The following is a 20,431-nucleotide window of genomic DNA, read 5'->3' on the forward strand; positions in this document are numbered from 1 at the left end:
ATAAAGTATACATATGTACTTGTAGTGTACTAGAAAGTACACAAATTGAATTCGTGTTCATACTAAGACGGAAGCAAAATTCCTCAAACAAATCTCGTACACACAGAAACATTTCAAGACTTGCGTGTGTCCAAAAGAAGACGCTGAGGACGTTTAACGGCCGTAATGTATATGCCAAGTCTGGAGTGGCGCTGTAGCGCAGCCACAGGGAGTTAACGGAAAGCGTAGAAGAAGAATCAGCGAAGAAAACTGACACTTTAAAAAAAAAAACTTGATTGAAATCTACAGAATAAATATGGCTTTGCATGTATCAAAACAACACGAAAGAGACTAATACAGGAGAAGTGACAATGGCGGGTGATTCAAGTACAACACCGCTTGTTGAACGTGGGAATAAAGAAGCAAAATATTTTGCTGCAAGAGCATAAGCAAGCTAAGGAGGATGCGCAAAACCACTACGACACGGCTATCCACCATTGTTATTGACGGACTGACGGTTCGCGCGGAGTCACGCAAGAATTGGCGCATACGTCATCAAGCTGCAACCATTACGTCATCACTGGAGGAGTATCCTGCATATCGTGTCTAGACGGACACGTACGGGTATGTGGATGAACGGCTTGAACTTGTGAGGCTGGCTTTCATGTGGACAGGGCCTAAATTGGAACAAATTAAAAAAATTTAAGTATACTATAACTATGCTCATTCAATATACTTCTAGCTTATTTGTATACTTCTAGTCCACAGTTTAATTTACAGGCTCATGCTTGAAGTGTCCTACAAGTACTGTATACTTAAGCATACTTGTCTGAAGTTTAAAGCCAACAAAGTATAGGCCTACGGCCTCAGTTTTTGTATATAAATATATAAAAAAGGTACACTCAAGGTATACTTGAATAAACAATTGTTTTTGCTTCTTACTGGACTCTCTCAAAAGAACATCAAGCAGCAGCAGCTCATTCAAAATGCTTAAGTTCGGGTTCTGGCCAGAACCAAGAGATCAGAACATATTATTCCAGTCCTAAAGGCTTTACACTGGCTCCCAGTCAGCTGTACAATACTACATTTTAAAATTCTGCTACTGGTCTATAAATCATTGGATAGTTTTTGTCCTTAAAGAAATACTGATTGAATGTAAATGGTAAAGGTACTTCATATATAGCTTGCTCAAGGATACTTCGACGTGGTCACAATGGCATGCGATCAAACACACAACCTCTGGGTTGCACTACGACCACTCTACCGAGCATGGCTCTGAAATCTGCTGACTTGGGTTAATTAGTAGAGCCCAGAATTTAAAATAAACATGGTGAAGCTGTATTTAGCTGTTATGCGGCATACAAATGGAAAAAGCTGCCAACAGAAGTGAAGTCAGTCCTGAGTAGAAAGGCTTTTAAATCAAGGTTAAAAACTTGCTTTTTTCTCTCTCTCTCTCTTTTTAATTACTTAAGAAGGTGGGTGGGTTTGGATAGATAGATAGATAGATAGATAGATAGATAGATAGATAGATAGATAGATAGATAGATAGATAGATAGATAGATAGATAGATAGATAGATAGATAGATAGATAGATAGATAGATAGATAGATAGATAGATAGATAGATAGATAGATAGATAGATAGATAGATAGTAAAGATAGATAGATAGATAGATAGATAGATCACAAGTTTAGCCGTGTATATGTTGTGTATGATATTTAAATAGTGAATTGGTGGGAGGAAGATTTGTTTGGAAGGTGTAACTCACATTATGGTTGTAGGCTAGCGGGCTAGCAAGCACGAAGCTACAGTGCGTAGCATGCCGCTGGACTCCCAGCTCAAACTTTCGCTCCGAGTAAATTCCAGTGAATACCAAAATGATGACATTCTCAATAACACTATGACTTGCTAAAAAGGCAATTAATCTATTTCATAGCAGTTATGTTTCCTCTTGAGTTCAAGTTTAGTACATTCAAATTCAGTTTCCGTTTACACTACAACTTGTTCTGTTCTGTGACATTGGCTCAAATGAAATATAACTCTGCGGGCACAATGAAGCCAATTTTAACTGACTGACTCATCTAAAGCAAACAAGTGGCTCCAGCACAAGAACACTAAAAGCCCATGGGGTTGGTCTGCTGATGCATGCTTGGCCTTTCTCATATAAACTAATGGGGCTCGAAGAGTAGACTCGGCACACTACAAAAATCTTCTATCTAGCACAAAGCTAGACTCCATCTTCTTTTCCACCCACGTGAATGAGGAAATGTAATCTCAGAGGCCTTTCTCCAGTCAATAGTAGCAGTCTGTACCTAAAAATACTTCCCTCTGTTTTTCTGCCTCGTCTCGGCAGTAATGCAGTTAATCTGTTTTGTTGTAATGTGGTGTTTGGCGCTGCTCAATAACGACAGCACCAAACATGCTCAGCAGAGAACAAGCCGGGCGTAGCGGCGTCACGCCAGCTACGAGGAACATGTGACAGGAGGTCACTGTGGTAGGAGGTGGTGAGCTGCATGACTGTGGTGTGAAATATTGTCACTAATGGAGCATCCGCCAACAAGTTCTGATACTTGCACTTTGCTCATCTAAAATGGAACGTCACTATGCGTTTGAACCGGAAGGCATGTCTATGTGATTTGATTTAATAAAACTACCAATTATATCCTTGCATCTCCGGATCTGGTTCACATTGTCATAAAAACTATGCCACTACAAGGTATTGATGTTTTTTAATAATTGTCATGCAAACCAGATTGTCTATTTAGCTTCATTTAAAATCGGAATTGGTTCCCCTTCACACCTCAGGAGCTAATCTGACCGTTCTCTGTGACTGTTGGTTGCCTTGGTTACAAAATCATTTGAGTGTTGCATAGCAGTACTGTACTGTTTCCGTTCTATGCAATTGACATCGGGGGGTGGGTTCATGTTTTATACTGCACAAATGTAGGGCACAATTTTTTTCACTGTTGTTGTTTATGTCTTGAAAGCGAAATGAAAGAAACCACGTGGATCCTTCCTCAATAATGTATAAAACGTATTCCCTGATCACTCTTTGTTTTCCACTGATCTCCAAAGCATGACCAATAAAAAAATATCATAAAGGATAGTAGCTCCCAGCTTTCATTTATCTAATGAACGGCACTTAAGTTATAGACTATACTTACTGCTACAATAGCACACAATGATGGTGGTGGTGGGGGTAAGAAGGGGTGGGGGGTGTTACACACTGCTACAAAGCGATAGAGATATTCAAAAAGAAAGAAAGAAAAAGAAAGAAAGAAAAGGATTTCCCCCTGTTGGCCTCTCTCGGTCATAAACAAAAACAGATACATTATTTCAGAACAAGCGCGTGCTAACATGATTATTTTCAATATTGACTTGCGACTGAAAAAAAAAAGGAAAGGCAGTTTAAGTGACCAAACTGATACAAGTTTTACAGGTGTCACCACATTGTCCTTGTTGACTGCTCTTTACAACAACAAAGTGTTTCACCCTCGGAAATTAGCAACTTCCCATCTACAAAATATTTCTCCATTATGTAATTATCCCCCCCACTTCAATATTTTCAGGATGTCGCTGGCGCTTCATTAAGTTCTGATTCATAGGTCAACATCAAGCACACTGGAGCATGATGGGACGCCATCGATTGGAGTCGTGCACGGCCGCTTGTCATGCAACTTTAATAGAAGTAGATTTCAGCTGTCCTTCAATGACCAGTACAGCATGTCACAAGGCACAAACACTAACAGGAGCATTAAATCCCGTGACTATCACACAACCAAAGAAATTTTCTGTTGGAAACGAAAAGTCATTTTAAAGCTTTATGCATAATACCAGTACTATAAACATGTGATTGACGCTATTATTTTTGTCCACTTAGGGTTGCCTTCCTCACATTTTACTGTACTGTAGTATCTTTGCCTATCTGTGACTTGAATGCATGTGACGCAGGGCCTGGACTTTGTGTAAATTTTGACTTAGAACGGCAGCCTGGTGCATATTGTAAATGGATTAATGGGCTGCTCCCTCTTAATTGTGGGCCAGTCTCTTGGGGTAAAATGGAGGAAAATAATAATCGATAAATAGCACCGTATTGACCCTAAAAGACGCCAGCCCACCGGGCATCTGCCCCGTTGACCAGCCAGTCCACCCGGTTGTTGCATATTTAGTGAGTGTTAAATTCAGTTCACTTCAATTAGTTTTTAGAGCAAGATTGTTAGATTAGATGCTTTAAGTTTTCCTCACTTTTATAATAATAATAATAATAATAATCCATCCATCCATTTTCTTTACCGCTTAGTCCTCACAAGGGTCGCGGGGGGCGCTGGAGCCTATCCCAGCTGGCTTCAGGCAGTAGGTACAGTACAGCTTGAACTGGTTGCCAGCCAATCGCAGTAATAATAATAATAATAATAATAATAATAATAATAATAATAATAATAATTATTATTATTATTATTATTATTATCATTATTATTATTATTATTATTATTATTGCGATTGGCTGGCAACCAGTTCAAGCTGTACTGTACCTACTATTATTAATAATAATAATAATAATAATTATTATTATTATTATTATTATTATTATTATTATTATTATTATTATTATAATTCATGGAGTATTTGTCGAGTGCAAGATAAAAAAATATGATTATTAAGTCTTGTCTAACAAAGTAAAATAATGATAAATAATAAAATTAACTATATTTCTAAAATAACTATTAAACCTTCTTTCTTATGTGTAAACGTACATCAATAGCATAAATACACAAAAAATTGAAAGCTCATGTATGATATTGCTTGACAAAGATGAAAATGAAGGACATATTCACATTAGTAATAGTTGTATAGTTTTGTTTTGTTTCTAAAGCATTTTCATTTTTATTTCATTTTGTAAGCAAAAAGGCTCCCCCCCATTTTAGATTTAGTCATTTTGTTCATCTTAGTCAACTATTATAACCTTGATATGTGATTTATTGTGTTACATTTGTTCAATAAAGCGAATGAAAGTGTATTGGTGGCCGTGTCGATCCTTCTGTGGGTGAAGGACTAAAGTTTGTTCTAACTAGCGATGGTAGGCTTTATTATATTAGCTAATGCAGTTGCGCAATTTAAAACTAGTTGTGCTTTGCAACATGCACATTGCACTTTATCTTCTTTTAATGAGAAATTATCCCAAACTTTGAATTTCTATGCTTTTATGCACTCTTTCCTCCCACCTTGTTTTTATTGCTCTGCACATAACAGCTCAAGTGGAAAAATGAGCACTGCAAAATCCGACGATAAAGCTATGTTGATATATCCGACAATATATGCTATGTAAGTTTGATTTTTTATTTTTTTTTAAAGAAGAAGACGAAGAAGAAATAATAAATAGCGAACTACTATATAGCAAGGGACAATTGTATTTCATAGACTGGATCATTCCTAACTAAAATGGAAAATGAGAACAGCACCGGTTTGGCCGGTTATGCGTCAATTTGGAAGACAGAATATCAACATTTAAAAACAGGTCATCTGGATTTTTTCCCCAACTGTTTTTATTACTCTTTAGGAATGAAAAAAAAAATCATCTTAATTTTTTTTAAACATACATTTTTCAAGGAGTTGGTGACATGTCCAAGAGGGTGGATAACGTGCATTTGAGCAACTGATGAAATATGTTTGTAAGAAAAGAATAATGAACAAAAAATAATGTAAACACTATAGAAAATGTCTGTTTGATTTTTAACATTGCGTTCACATGTTTTAAATATATTTCAAAACAACTAGTCCTACATGTATTGCAAAAACATTTACCCAAAGAAAAATGAACTTTTTATGAAGTACAGATAGTAATTTTCTTTTTTCTGGCAACCGTTCATCATCACTGCAGCTGTCATCATCCCCACTTGAGTCAAATGGTATATGGTCGACTATCCAGTAGATTTTGCTAGCATGTTCTGCACCTGACCACTTACAAAACATAAGGACCAGGGTCCTTACTCTCATGTGAGAACTAAAATCCACACCCCGCCTATTGCCCGAAGACAGCTGGGATAGGCTCCAGCGCCCGCCGCGACCCTTGCAGATCAACTATTTGGGATATTTTAACCCTTGAATAAAAGGAATATACACTTATTCTTTCCTTGCACGTCACATCTGAACTTCTGTCGGCCATCATGTTGTTGGTCCTTTTTTTTTTTGCACTTACAAACGTTGACCACTGGATGGCAGTGTATGTCAAGACTACACCAGTGTCCACTGGAGTGGCTAATGCCCAACAGTGGCAAAAAGATTCAATTATATAAGTCTTAATAGATGTCCACTGTAGTAACCACCATCCTTAAAAGTGGTCATTAGATTATTGCTAACATCTAAATAATGAAACTTTTTTTTTTCAAAATGGATGACAGAATGAAAAATACCCAGAGGCCAGCCAGAGTCACACTGTAATAGCAACAATGCTCATCATAGGATGTCCATCACTACACACCACAGTGGGACCAGATCAAGTCAACTGTAACTCCGCATCCATTTTCATTAACAGTGAACTTATAGAGGAACATGCGTACAGTCTCGGCATGAATCAATGCCAAGGTGAAATATTAATCCATTTCCATTTAGAATTCCCCTTCAAACATTCTATTTGTGGATGATAGGCAGGATGGCCCTTTGAAGCTCCATGATGCCGTGAGTAACACTTGCACTTTGGAGAAGACTTGCGGGCAGACGATCCCCTTTGCCGGATTGCTCGACACTTGCAATAAATGATACTTCAAACAATTGAGACCCACTTGATGAATCAGTCTCAAATTGTATTTCTGTGTAAAGAAAACAACAGGCAGTGAAGGTGTCATGGGGGGTGGGGGTGGGGGGGGTGTTGTGTCACAAAGGGGCACTTAATTATTTATTTTTGCCTATGTCAGCAGAAGCCTGATTGCTAATTTGAAATGTTCATAATTCCTTTCACTTTGTCTAAGATCTCACTTCCAGCTAGAGAAAAACAGCAAGCAAGATGCTGCCAAGATCATGCTTCACTGCTGTTCTTTTAATGATGAGCGGTGTTGCGTTTGCACCAAACATAACTTTTGGGATTACGGTCAACCTTTGTTTCATTAGACCAAAACAAACTCTCCCAAATATTTGTGAGTAAAATAATTTTTGTATCCACTGTAATTGGCCTGCAATGGATGTGACATTCTGAATGACTGCCGTTTCCACAGTTTCAAACAACTCTTGACCACACAGAATTGTGATACAAACTGTTCCATCTGTTGTGTCACTATCACTCTGTTTGAATATCTTCTTCTTTTTGTTGTGCATTTCGTCGCATTCTTTTTGGAATATTCGCTTCAGCGGAGTAAGGACATAAAATTAATAAAACACAACCTCAACATGAAGGATAAGACTTGATTATTTTTCATTACTAAGTTAATAGTGTAATCACACATGGCGTCTTTTTGCTTCCGTGTATTACTGCAGTGTTTTGATGTGAACATTCAGCTTAGTTCCCCCAGTAATCACAGAGTGCCAATAGTTTGCAGCACGGGTCTTGCACAGGACTCCTAACGGCTGACGACTCACTAAGGTCCCATTATATTTTTAATCAGTACTGTATACAAATATTAAAAATGCATTCAGGAATGACACTGAATATACTGCATTTGAAACTAAGGTAAACTGGGGGCACCTGTATGTTTAATACTGAAGGAACTGCCTGTTGTAAGGAAAAGCAGAGAGTGATGATCTATTTTGGAAGGAGAGTCATTCCACTTTGACTGATAACATCCTCTTTAGCTTTCCTCTTTCACCGGTATTTTTTAAGCTTGATCCTCATTTGCCAAGCAACACTCCCATTTCCATGATACCCCACCATTCCGACAACGTGCCGAATTAAGAGCACATGAAGCAGCTCTCCCCCCGGGATCTAATTTCATACAAATTGCTGACTATTTGGTCGTCAGCTGCTGCTAGTGCCACGGCCCACCTTGGACCCACTGCAAGTGTCCACCTCTTATAGGGTTAAACAAATCATTACACATGGCTCATTGGTGCCCCGATATGACTCCCTCACCGTAGGGCTGTATGATAATGGATGAATGACTTCAACTCCAAGTGGAAATGTTCCCATTGCGCATACTGTACAACATGTGTATGAATAGTCTACTGCTTGTCCAATAGTAGCACAAAACAGGGAATTTTTTTTATTTATTTTTTTTATTTTTTATTGTATTTGTTTTACTTTATAGCAATGCAGATGGTGGCCATGGTTACAGTGTAAGGGAGTAAGTGTAAGAATATGCAATGTCCCCAAGCTAATTCCATTTTTGCAGAGAACGGTCAGGCAGATTAGTGTCAGTGTGGCACAGGCAGCGATAGTAAACGTGTCATCTCCTGCATATTGCCACTTTCCTGCAATCTTCACAAACTCACGTCTATTCAAACCACAATGCATGACTTCCAAGAAGTACATTAAATGTAAAAATAAATAAATAAATAAATAAATGAAATGTGCCCGAGTGTCTAAAATAAATACAACATATCAAAGTCCTAATCAAGTTCCCCTTTGATAAATATTCTATTAGATAAGCTCTATAAAGTGTCTGTCTGGAAAGCATTGTAATTACTGTACAGTAATTTGTTAAGTGAAATGTAGGACACTATATGGATACTAATATAGCACCGTCTGGCACTGGATCCTCATATGTTAAACTTGACAAACTTATTCAAGCGATAATGACAGCAATTGCAATTGCAGCATCAGCCGCAGTGGACGGAACCAGCGCAAGTGGAGCCAAGCCAAGTGCACACTGAAAACTATGAAATACTCTTGAGGTAAGGTGTTTAATCAAAACTCTTTATCGTGAAATCAAAGACGTTATGTATTAAGGTGGCTTGGTTGCATTCTGCTCAGAGCGCATCGCGTGCGTTCTCAACAAATTTGCATCGGTGTTAAAACAAATAAAAAATAAAGAAAAGGCTAGATAGACAAAAACAGGCATTTCCACTGCGTTTTTAAAATTATACATAATGCATAATAGGCTATAGCCTAATTTGGAACCAACTTACCTTGACACCAAATTCCGTCTCGAAACGGTCTTGAGTTAAAAGTCGAGTTTTTCCTCGCAAAAAAGGTTTCTGTGTTCTAAATATGACTTATAAAGCAAAATATGTGCTATAGTAGTGTATAGTGCACCATCTGTTGTGCCGCTGTGCGTCGAGCAGGGTGGAGGAGCGAAGAGGAGGGAGGGAAGGAGGGTGTGCGCGTGTTTGTGTGTGCTCACAGCGAGCACACGCAGGGCGACGACGTCACCTCAACAACACTTACTGTACATTTGGACTTGTTTAGAAGCACAACCACGCAAACTGTACCATAATGATGTCATCATGAGATTATTATCAGTGTACCGTGAAATGAATTGATAAACAATTGTCTTTGTTTGATGTTAGAAATTCAACATTTAATTTCAGTATATTCTACTTGACTATAACTTTATTTCTCCTCTCAAAAATATTCACTGTAGCACAATTTTGTAAAATCTACAGTAAAACAATACAGCATGATCTTGTTTTTTTAATTTTACATTATTTAACTGTACAGACGCTCCCCAACTTACGAACGAGTTACGTTCCGAGCGATCGTTCGTAAGGTGAATTTGTTCGTAAGTTGCTTCAGTGCTATATTTTGTATTATAATTTATGTTTAAAGAGAATACGTACAGTACTGTACTACGTATGTTAGAGAGAGAGAGCGAGAGACACACACAGTATGTACATGTACGTAATAAGATAAATAAAATGAAGTTTAACTTACTTTTGGAAGATGTACTCGATGCTTAAGGATTTGATGGAGTAGGAGGAGGAGGAAGAGGAGGATTTTATATCATGAGAGGTTCTTCGTCGTCGCTGGAATGGGCTTCAAAAGTTACTTCCTCCTCCGTAACTTCAATGTAGGAAGAAGTTGAGGGTTGCGGAGAAGAAGATGAGGGTTGATGAGTATCTTCCTTGGAGGATTTACTAGAAACTGGCCGAAAGAAGCGATCTAACTACGATTGCACAGTTTTCTTTTTTTTTCATCATAAATGAAGCGGTAGCACTGTATGGCATCATTCAATTGATTTGCAACCTTTGTGCAACGTTCAATATTTGGGTCTTGCTGCTCGAAGAGTGCGATGGCTTTATCTATGAGCGACAGGCGTTTCTTCTTCTTCCCCCTCCTCGACACGTTGCTGAGCCTCCAATGCTGGGTGAGCTCTCACAGCGCCAAACGTCGGTATTAGCGGCGGAAAGAAGCACTACAGTACTCGGAAAAGGGTGCGCAATAAAAAATCTAACTTACAGCATCTCTTTCCGAACATTTTTTGACATGCGCGCATGCGCGCAGACATGTTCGTATGTACCGTTGTTCGTAACACGAATGTTCGTAAGTAGGGGAGCGTCTGTATACAGCAATCTATTATGGATAAAACAAAGTGCATTATGGGTAAAAACAAAGTACGATCATTTGCTGTATAATTAGCAGTCAAATACTTTAAATTTTACAGCAACTTTTCGGCATGTATATATATGGATTATTGGTAAATACTATAAAGATTGTCGGGTTTTGGCGGGTATTTCTATATCTAGTATTCACTGACGTCACGGGATTGCGAGTCCGCTCCTCATGATGGTTCAACTTTCCAACTGACTTAGCTGTGTTTGTATTGCGTGTACATTGAATGTTTTTTTGTTATTGATGAATGTCACCCCCAGTTTCCTCAATCGTTACATGTATAAGCAAGACATATGCGGAAGATTTAGCTCAACACTCCATGGAAGCGGTACACGTTGAAACGTTTGATAAGTGGAATCGATTAGATTACAAACATTTGCCGATGTTACTGCCCGGTCTAGATGGGAACGTATGCTCTGAGGTGGGATGGCATTCTTGCGTCTTCTCTACTTTCGTTTTTTGTTGGTTGCTATGTTCATTGATCATTTGTGAATTCGAGAAGAATCTTGGGTTATTTTTAAACCAAGTTAGCTAGTTTCCCGACTGCACTAGCTACTTGCGCTAGCATGTTACAACAAAAACAACATTATTCATCACTTATTTTCGTACACTTTAACAATAATCATCATCATCTTGACCACCAGATATTTTTAGCCAGAGCTAGCCACGGCTAACGGCTCCCATATAACACGATCACATTATGGTAAAAGCATTTTTACCATCTTACAATGATACTTACCTTAATCACAATGGTCAGAACACACTTTCGTAGACTTTGTTGTTTAGAAATCCTTTCGATTTATCTTTGCAATTCCGGACACTTATTTGTCCGTTAACATTCGACATTTCATGAACCCGTGAATGGCATACAATGTGGGGCAAATGACGTCATGTGAATACTATCTATAGGAAAAGAAGCAAATAGGACCAGAATTCAGCGAATTGGTGAGTAATATTTTAGCGCGAGGACAGTCTATGCATCTTCACGTCGCATTTCTCCGATAAAGCTAACATTCATTTATAAACCCGGCTGCAGAACGAGGTTTGATTTTATAACGAGGGCGGCACGGTGGATGACTGGTTATCACGTCCGCCTCAAAGTCCGGGCTTCGGCCTTCCGGGGTGGAGTTTGCATGTTTTCCCTGTGCCTGCGTGGATTTTCTCTGGGTGCTTGGTTTCTTTCCACATTCCAAAGACATGCATGGCAGGTTAATTGAGCGCTCTGAATTGTCCCTAGGTGATGGTTGTTCCTCTCTGAGTGCCCTGTGATTGGCTGGCCCTGCCTACTGCCCAAATCCAGCTGGGATAGGCTCCTGCGACCCTGTTGAAGAATAAGTTGTTAAGAAAATGGATGGATTTTACAACGAGAAACTGTATTATTCATTTGCAGTCGAGTAAATTCCTGCAAATTAGAATACAAGAAAGAGTTGTGAAGTAGATTACAGTGAATTGCTGTTTTCCTTAAAAAAAAAGAAGTAAATACCGTACGTAACAGTCATTTATATACAGTAAATACTTGTAAAAAAAAATTACAGTAATATACTGTAATAGATTTTCACAGTAATTAAATGAGATTTTACAAGAATTAGCTGGCAACTTTTTTGCCATTTTTTTCTCAATTTGTTACAGTATACTACTTTTTCTCCCCTCCAAAAGACACAACTTTAGCCTTATAAAAATGCAACGTAAAGCTCAAAATTCATTTATTTTTCTTTTTAGTATGTCGCCAATACTCATTTGTCATAAAGTAAGTGGAGTTCAAGCGACAACATTGAAAAGTCCAGTAATTCCAAAGTGGAGGTGACACTGTAATGTTTCTTAAGTGGACACCAAGATGTTTGAGGGGCTTAATAAAATCCGTCTTCAACAGATTTGAGCTCATGTAGGCGAGTAAACACTTACAGCAGCTTGTATAAGAGAAGCCTGGATGTCCTTTTCATATGACTGTGAGAAGACCGGTGGAAGATGATGATGATTTCTACTTGGCAGGAATGCCACTGGAAAAAGAAAACAAAACAAATAATCAATAACATTACTTTTAGGATTGATTTTGTGACATCACATTTGTGGATGATTCTTTGTCCAACTGGCTTATCCATTCTGTGAAGGAAACCCATCAATTTAAAGGTTCCCATGCAAATGGAAATGTAAAAGGAAGCAAATATGCGAGTGAGAGGTACCTCTTTTTTAGCTTCTTCAGCCTGCTGCTTTCTAACTGCATCAAATGGTTTCTGATTTTTTTTTATAAACAAGTATGAGCAGATCCCTAATCATGTTCACTTATTACTGGATTTACACTGCAAACACAAGTGCCAAATTCCAATGGGATGCTAAATCTGAAAACACTAATAAATGTCTTCTGCACTCTAGTTCAGTACCAGAAATATAACAAGCATTTGTTTTATAACATTCACAAATATCGATATAGCATGGTGAACTTCAAAAACATGTTAACAATAATGCCATTTGACAAGTTTGTCTACAGTTTTATTTTTATTGTGCCAATAGGCTGTTGTGTATAAAACACGATTATTTGGTCAACTGTCAGATTAAAATGATCTTAAAGTATTAAGCATTATGTGAAACAAATAGTTATACTTCTCCAAAAGTGCAAAAGTTGTTGACTGTTAAATGAGTACCATGAATGAGTATGTACAGTCGTGCTCATAAGTTTACATACCGTAAGATCTGTGCCACTTGATGAACTTTACAAGCAGCCTAATTTTCATCGTGCTTTATGACATGTGTTGAAATGAAATAGGAAAACAGTGTTGAAATATTCAAAGTCTGGATGATTGAGTCCCCAATGTCATTTCTCTCCTTCTTCATGTGAGGTTATAGCTCACTGAAGGATCCGTTGAGACACATTTGAGCGTAAGCTATCTTTCCCGAAATTATACTGTAAGAAAGGAAAATTGACTTGGATCTGTAATTTATATCACATTAAACATCCTGGATTCTCGTGATGACATATTTTAAGAGGCAGGACCATAAAGTGTAAGAGTTGTGAAACAATGCCAAGTCATTCATTTGGAGCCGGGAAGTGGGTGTCAGATAGCTTAGCACTAACAGTGAGTCATTTTATGCCTTGTCATGATTATATCGCTGTGCTAATGAAGCAAAGGAAGATTTCATTTTTCTTTCTTACTTTTTTGTTGTTGCACAAAGTAGACACAGCTGTCGTTTCTCAGTTCTAGAACAAAAGTGACAGCTGGTAATTCAAGATGGTGTTCTCGTTAGTGAGACATTCTGATCACAAAGTCGACTTCCTTCCAGTCCGACGTGACGCTAACGTGGGTTTTATTCTCTTGTTTCAGCGTGTAGAGTACCATTTAGGTCACAGTAGTTCTCAACTAATTATTGGAGACGCCCTGTCGTCCTGCTGCTACTCTCGGCCACTGTTTCTCCAGCAAGCCTTGTACTTGTAGTCAGAGCAACCTGCTGTTTTCTCTGCATGTGCCTGATATCACAACAGCAGCCGCGGACTTGTAGTATCACAGTGTTCATGCTGGAGTTGCTATAGCAACGGACGATCGGAAGCTTTATTTCACTTTTTTTGTGTGCATATTGAGGCAATGAGGAGGGAAATATGATTTTGTAATCCATCAGTGACAAAAACGTCAGTAGAGCAATACACATCAACTTATTATTCCTCATTACGGAAATGTACAGAAACACAAAAAGTGATGTAATGACTGTAATAATATACGCTTCGCTGTTGGTAACCATCCATGACTGATGTTTCCTCTGGCGGAAAAAGTGCAGCATGGCGGCGGCACCCTCCCAAACAAGCTCTTCAACAGGATGTGAAATCACAAAGGGCACAGCATGATGTGATATCAACCCTGCAGAGGGGATGCTGCATGCTGATACTTTGGTAACTCTTGAAAAGGTCACAGCCAAAGGCAACAAACAACCGTGACAATCATTTTTGCAAGATGAATATCGCAACATAAATGTGTTGTAAATGATTTACTTACTGTACAGCCATGGCAGAGTCATCTGCAGAAAAAAACTGTTCTATTTTTAAAACTTATTGTTCAGTTTTTTAATAAAAAAAAAAAAAGTGTGAGATTATCACTGTCATGTAACCCATAATAGCACTGATAAATGTCATGTTTTTTTTAATGTAAGCAAATAACATTGAATTTAATAATTTAAGAAAAACGATAATTCCCTGTACTCAGCTATATTTCACCAACGCATGGCAGTTTGATGACATTTCAGAACCTCAAATTCAAGTCTCAGTCTTGTATTACTGTTATTGCTCATTCCCACGACATATTACCACCAGAGTAGCTCTACTTGCCTCATTTTTAGTTCTGCATTTTGATTAGCTATGTGCTTCTCATTTATTTTTTGTTACGTGTCAAGGACATGAACGGCCATCTTAAAAAGTTCACAGACGAAAGAAGGACGTGGCGACCGGTATTCACTGTTTAGAACGTACTCGTACTTGACTTGAAGGACTGATTAATCTTTAACAAAGAGAAGTTTGAGCTGAGAGTTCTGCAGCATATAACACTGAGCTTCTTGCTAGCCACTATATATATATATATATATATATATATATATATATTCATAGTATTCCACAAAATAATGTTGTACTCCAAACTTTCAAAATTTAAAGTGTTCAACTTTAGAGGTTCCACCATAGGCTATATATATATTTATTATAGCATTCTCGTGTAAAGTGAGTCTTGCAGACTGTGTGCTCAAAATTGGGTAAATCTCAAGAGGGTATTAAACCAACAAGGTATAAACTTCACTGCTATGGGTGAGATGCTCAGAAAAGTTTTGAAGGCATTATCAGTATATCTTCAACCCATCCATTTGCCATAAATCTGTGAAAATGCTCCCAGTGTAAGTAGAAAAATAAATATTTTTGATGATATGATATCCTTGTGTTATTTTTAGGGTCCAAGTACTAAGTGGTACCCCCTTTGCAATGCAAATGTATTTTTTTTGGGGTGGGGGTGGGGGGGTTACATTCAATCTTTAATTGCTGGTTTTTTTTAGTCTTTCCCATATTTAAAAATTCCTAAAATGGCAGAAGCGTACATATCCCCAAATAGTTGAAGCATTTTTTTTAGGGGGGGGGGGCTCCTGAATGCAGCCCTCCAGAACGATATCTATTGCGCTGAAAAGTGGGGAAAATATAAATTCATTAATTAATTAATGCAATAAATAAGTAAATAAGTACGCCATCCAACACCATTGTTTACCAGTTGCCAACAGGATCGAGATATCAACATCATGCTTGTGTAATATACAGAATCCCGCCATTTTTAGTTTGAAGCAGTCATTTTGGGACCAATTTACCACATTTGATGCACTCACAGTATACAGTACTGTACTAGACAGAGGTCCACAATTAAACTCCATGAAAACAACAACAAACTCCATTGGTAGCTTCTGTGGTTTTAGGACTGCAGTGACTTGCACTCCCAAAAACTCACAAAACTCCACAAGGTCAAATATGGATCAAACACTTCTTTCTTTTTTATGAAAGTCTTATACTGCAGCAGTCCTTGTACTATCCTAAATCAATGCGTTTATTATTATTTTTTAAATTTTAATCATCTAACATTTTGTCATGTTTCGGTTTTGTGGTGGTTGGGTTTTTGTTTGTTATGGGTGTTCTTGTTGTTTTTGTCTGTGGTTGGTGTTTTTTGTCTTGTGTTCCTGGTTGCTTCCCTTGTCTAGTTAAGTCTAACCACGTCCAGCTGTGTGCGTCTTCCCTTCCCCAGGTGTGTCTCATTAGTGTTGGTATAGGCTTTTTAGTCTGTTGTGTTTAAAACGTCCAGTCGGTGTGGGTACATTGCCTATGTTATGTGTGGAAGTTTGTGCGTCAAGTCTTTGTCACAGCAAAGTAGCTATTTTCCCCGCCAAGGAGCCATTGTCACCACCAAGTAGCCTTCGCCACAGCCAAAGCCATCGCTACAGCCAAGTCATCACCACAGCCAAGACGTCCTCGTCACAGCTAACCAAGTCGTCCTCGTCACAGCTAACCAAGTTGTCCTCGTCACAGCCAAGAAGCCAAAGCCCCAGCCAAGTCAAGTCACTCCACAGCAAGTCAAGGCAAGGCAACTCAGGTCCTGTCACGTCACACTCCGTTCCAGTCATGACGACCAGTCTACTAACGTCCTGTCCAGTCATGGCGACCAGTCCAGTCACATCCCGGCCAGGCATGGCGACCAGTCCAGTCACATCCCATCAAGTCATGGTTATTTGCTCACTTTTTCCTTATGGTTAATTATTAATTTAGTTTCATGCATTGCACTTGATTCCTGTTTCCCTGCATTTGGGTCCACCATCCCTCAACCACTCACGTTCGACCCGAACACATTTAGAGTTAGGTTTATGGGTGCTAATCTCTATCAGTTCAACTTTCATTTTCTGTTGTTGTTTTTTCTAATATTGGAACTAAACAGAAATAGATCTTGTCATATCCTTTAAATCTTTTGTGTTAGATATGGGGTTTTTTTGTTTTATAAAATCCATCAGAATGCATTTGAAACACCCCAAAAAAATTGCATTTGACATTGTTGAAAGCCATTGTGTGAATAATTAAATGGGAAACTAATTAACAGGAGTGTTCCTACTGTTTATCAGGTGAGTTTGTCTGTGCTGGGCTTGGGCTGCTTCCAGCGCAGGCAACCAGCCAAGTGAAAGGGCTGTCCAACGTTCAGATGTCTTCATGCAAGTTTATTTACGTCAACCATTGTTTATCAATATTTGCCAGGACTAGCTGTGCAAATTCTGTCTCGCCTAAAATAACATAATAAGATACATTTTGTCAAATGCATTGAAAGCTTCATTCACACAACATTAATGAAAATAAAGTAAGTGACCCTCGAAACCCCTATAGAAAAACAGTTTAACAAACAATGGACTTGCATGACACTTTTTTTTCTGCGGTTACAATTCCTGTTCTCTGAATGAATATAAAGATTCCATTCATGATGACCTTAAGCCAAATCTTACGAGCTTCAAGATGCTGACAGTGGCAAGGAGGAGTGGTGGGGGCAAGGAGGCAGGCGGAACGGGAGGAGAGAAAATGTTTCTGAAAAATAAGCCAAAGTCACTAAATATAGCTACAAAAGCTCTAAATTGGCAACACTGTGTGCAGAGATTTTGCAGCAACTTTCTTTTTTGGTATGCACGTGTAAAGAGGCTCTATTTATGTGGTGGTGTCTTGTGGAGTGAAGTACATTCTGAGAGAGATTTTCCCATCTCACAAAAGGAAAAAAACACTGTTAACACATTCACTGCCATTAACGGCTCTAGATGTCAAAAATTTGTTTGAACTATTTCTATTAGTTTAACATTTGTCCCCACTTTTGTTAACAAGAGTATGAAAGCCTAGAAAAAAATATATTTTACATTTAGAACAAATATAAAACTTGTGATTAATTGTGAGTTAACTGGTGAAGTCATGCGATTTAATAAGGAAAAAATGTACGCCCCTATTTTTTAAAAATGTTTTCTTTTTCAAGAAAAAAATATATAAAAAAAGTAATGTTTTAATCATAATTATGGCATGACTTCACTGGTTAACTCATGATTAATCACAAAGGTTATATCTGTTTTAAATGTACTATATTTTAATGTAATATATGTAATATATATTTTGAAGTTTTCATCCTCTTGTTAATAAAAGTGGGAAAAAATGTTAAACTAATAAAAATAGTTCAAATAATTTTTTTAGGTCTATTATTGACATTGATGGCATTAATGTTAGTTAGCGCACAACAAAGCAAGAAAATTGGTTGCTGAGATGTTATTTCTATCTTCAAAGGGGAAGTCAACCGAAAATGTTCTCGACAATAATATGCTGTATGTGCCCAGCTAGTCTAAATATGACATTCTGATTAGTGGTTACAGTAATATGGCGCTTTGAGAACCTGAATTAAACAGCAAAATCCTCCCATTTTTATCCATCTCAGGGGGCAGCCATTTTGTCTGAAACTGACATCACAGCTCAACTAAAGAAATCAGATGAGTCATGATTGGTAATTACCTAATCCCTGACCAACTGTGATGTATTTTTTTATCGACACAAGTGGCAAAATGTATCCCCTCCCCACCCTTTACTCATATTCCACATACGCAGTATTAATTAAAATATCATGTTTAGACACTAAGGAGACTAGTGGGGCCGCATAGAGCATATTAGGGAAATTAATTAATTAGGAAAATTTAAGACATTTTTTGGGATTAACTTCCCGTTTAAATTGGGGGGACAATACGAGGGACAAGAATTTTGTAAACTAATTTCTTTGTTGTGAATTGCAGGAATGCCAATTTCTTACATCAGTAAAATTTTAAAGTATTTGGTTGGAAGTTTTTTTTAAGAGTTGTTTTTGACAATCATCTTCTCATTTTACAAAATCAACCATATAAAACTGTGACATTCTGTCATTCTATGCGGGACGAGGGACACATTTTGAACAATGTCCTGAAAAATATGCTGAGCTACAGCAAAAGTCATGCAGCGCTCTTCAGGTCCATCTGTCAGACTGACATCACACTAATGGATTGGACATGCACCAACGTTGTTATTGTCCTAGTGCGCAGGAGGAAGTGAGATGGCATTCTCCTGCTGCACCTAAAATACACCAAAAAAATAAATAAAAATCTGAGGTCAGAATTGCTTGCAAAATAAGTAAAATGAAGCATTAAAAATGAAAATACACCATTACTGTAAACCTAGCCTGATGTCCGTCACAGGATGTGTTCTTGTGGAAAATACTAGTTTGAAAGAAGATATCGGTGATGATTCCTTCACACGAGATCCATCTGTGAGGCCCACAGCCAAAACCAGGTCACCCATATGGTAACGGCGGCTCCTTATTCATACACAGCTCCAGGCAGGAGAAGCATGTGTCAAAGGGACTTCATGACTGCATGCTTTCATCCATCAGTTGTTGCCAAGCAAAAGGGAGACAGCAAATTATCGTCCAGACTCCAAGGTGGAGCATTTGCTGAAGTTTTCCTCAAGCTTGGTTTTGTTCTACAGCTGTGGACACATTTAACATCCTATCCACATGAGATAGTTACTCCATTTGCTTGGGGAGTTTAGACATAATGGTGGATGGTTCAAAGTGATTCATTAACAACAAGAAAAAAGTCTTCCATATAACCCAATACAGGAGATTGTCAGTGTCAAGAGAAAGAAACATGGGCTTGGCGGCCGGTTCATTTCTGGGCTAGTTGAACTGTATATACAGTATTTATTTATTTTTTCTGCACTTGTCTTTTTTTTGTCTTATTTTTTTCAGCCCACTTTTTCATGAAAAGCACATATTGGAGTTTTTTTGATGAATATTTTTATTTATTGTTTATTTTTTTTCCCCCTCAATTTTTTCAATGCATTTCCATGGCCGTCAATTATATGGGGATTTTTGCTATTCATGGACCAGCACGTTTTTTTTTTTGTTTTTTTTGTTTTTCATATATATATATATTTTTTTATTTAAGTTGCCTATCCCTGGAATAGATCATTAAAAGTCTTATTATGAGATGAAAGGTGCACAGACAGGATAAAACAAATTGAAAATGATTGCCAACATTATCCAGTGAAGATTGCTTTAAAAAAACAAAACAAATTTAAGTGCCCTGGTTTATACTTTTTGAAAACCTCATATCATTTGTTTGTAGGGTGTTATGTAAAATAAATCTTCCAATTAGCCATTAGCAGTTACTTCTCGAACATGGAGTGATTATGCCAGAGCAGAACACCATATGTCAACTCTGCATTCAGTACTGTACATACTTACATTCACATGACAACACACTCCATGGGAGTTGGCTGACAGAAATACATACACAGTAATTACATTAGGAACACTTATGCAATGATATACGTAGTGACATTCACTACACAAGCTATTTTTATGTTATTATTATTATTATTAGAAAAGCTTTGCTACTATCTATTGAGACCCTATAATATGGGACTATCCAATTAA

At 37.8% G+C, this 20,431-nt stretch overlaps 1 protein-coding gene across 1 annotated transcript in view; it reads right to left on the reverse strand.

Moving 5' to 3' along the window:
• Window positions 1-9,187, reverse strand: part of camkvb (CaM kinase-like vesicle-associated b) — a 34,010-nt gene extending 24,823 nt beyond the window's left edge. Inside the window, exon 1 of the mRNA XM_077572623.1 lies at window positions 9,035-9,187. The gene's annotated coding sequence lies outside the window, so the exon portion shown is untranslated. The remainder of the gene's footprint in view (window positions 1-9,034) is intronic.
• Between the last annotated feature and the right edge of the window lie 11,244 nt (window positions 9,188-20,431).

Source organism: Vanacampus margaritifer, chromosome 8 (assembly GCF_051991255.1).
Source record: "Vanacampus margaritifer isolate UIUO_Vmar chromosome 8, RoL_Vmar_1.0, whole genome shotgun sequence".
Classification (NCBI taxonomy): domain Eukaryota; kingdom Metazoa; phylum Chordata; class Actinopteri; order Syngnathiformes; family Syngnathidae; genus Vanacampus; species Vanacampus margaritifer.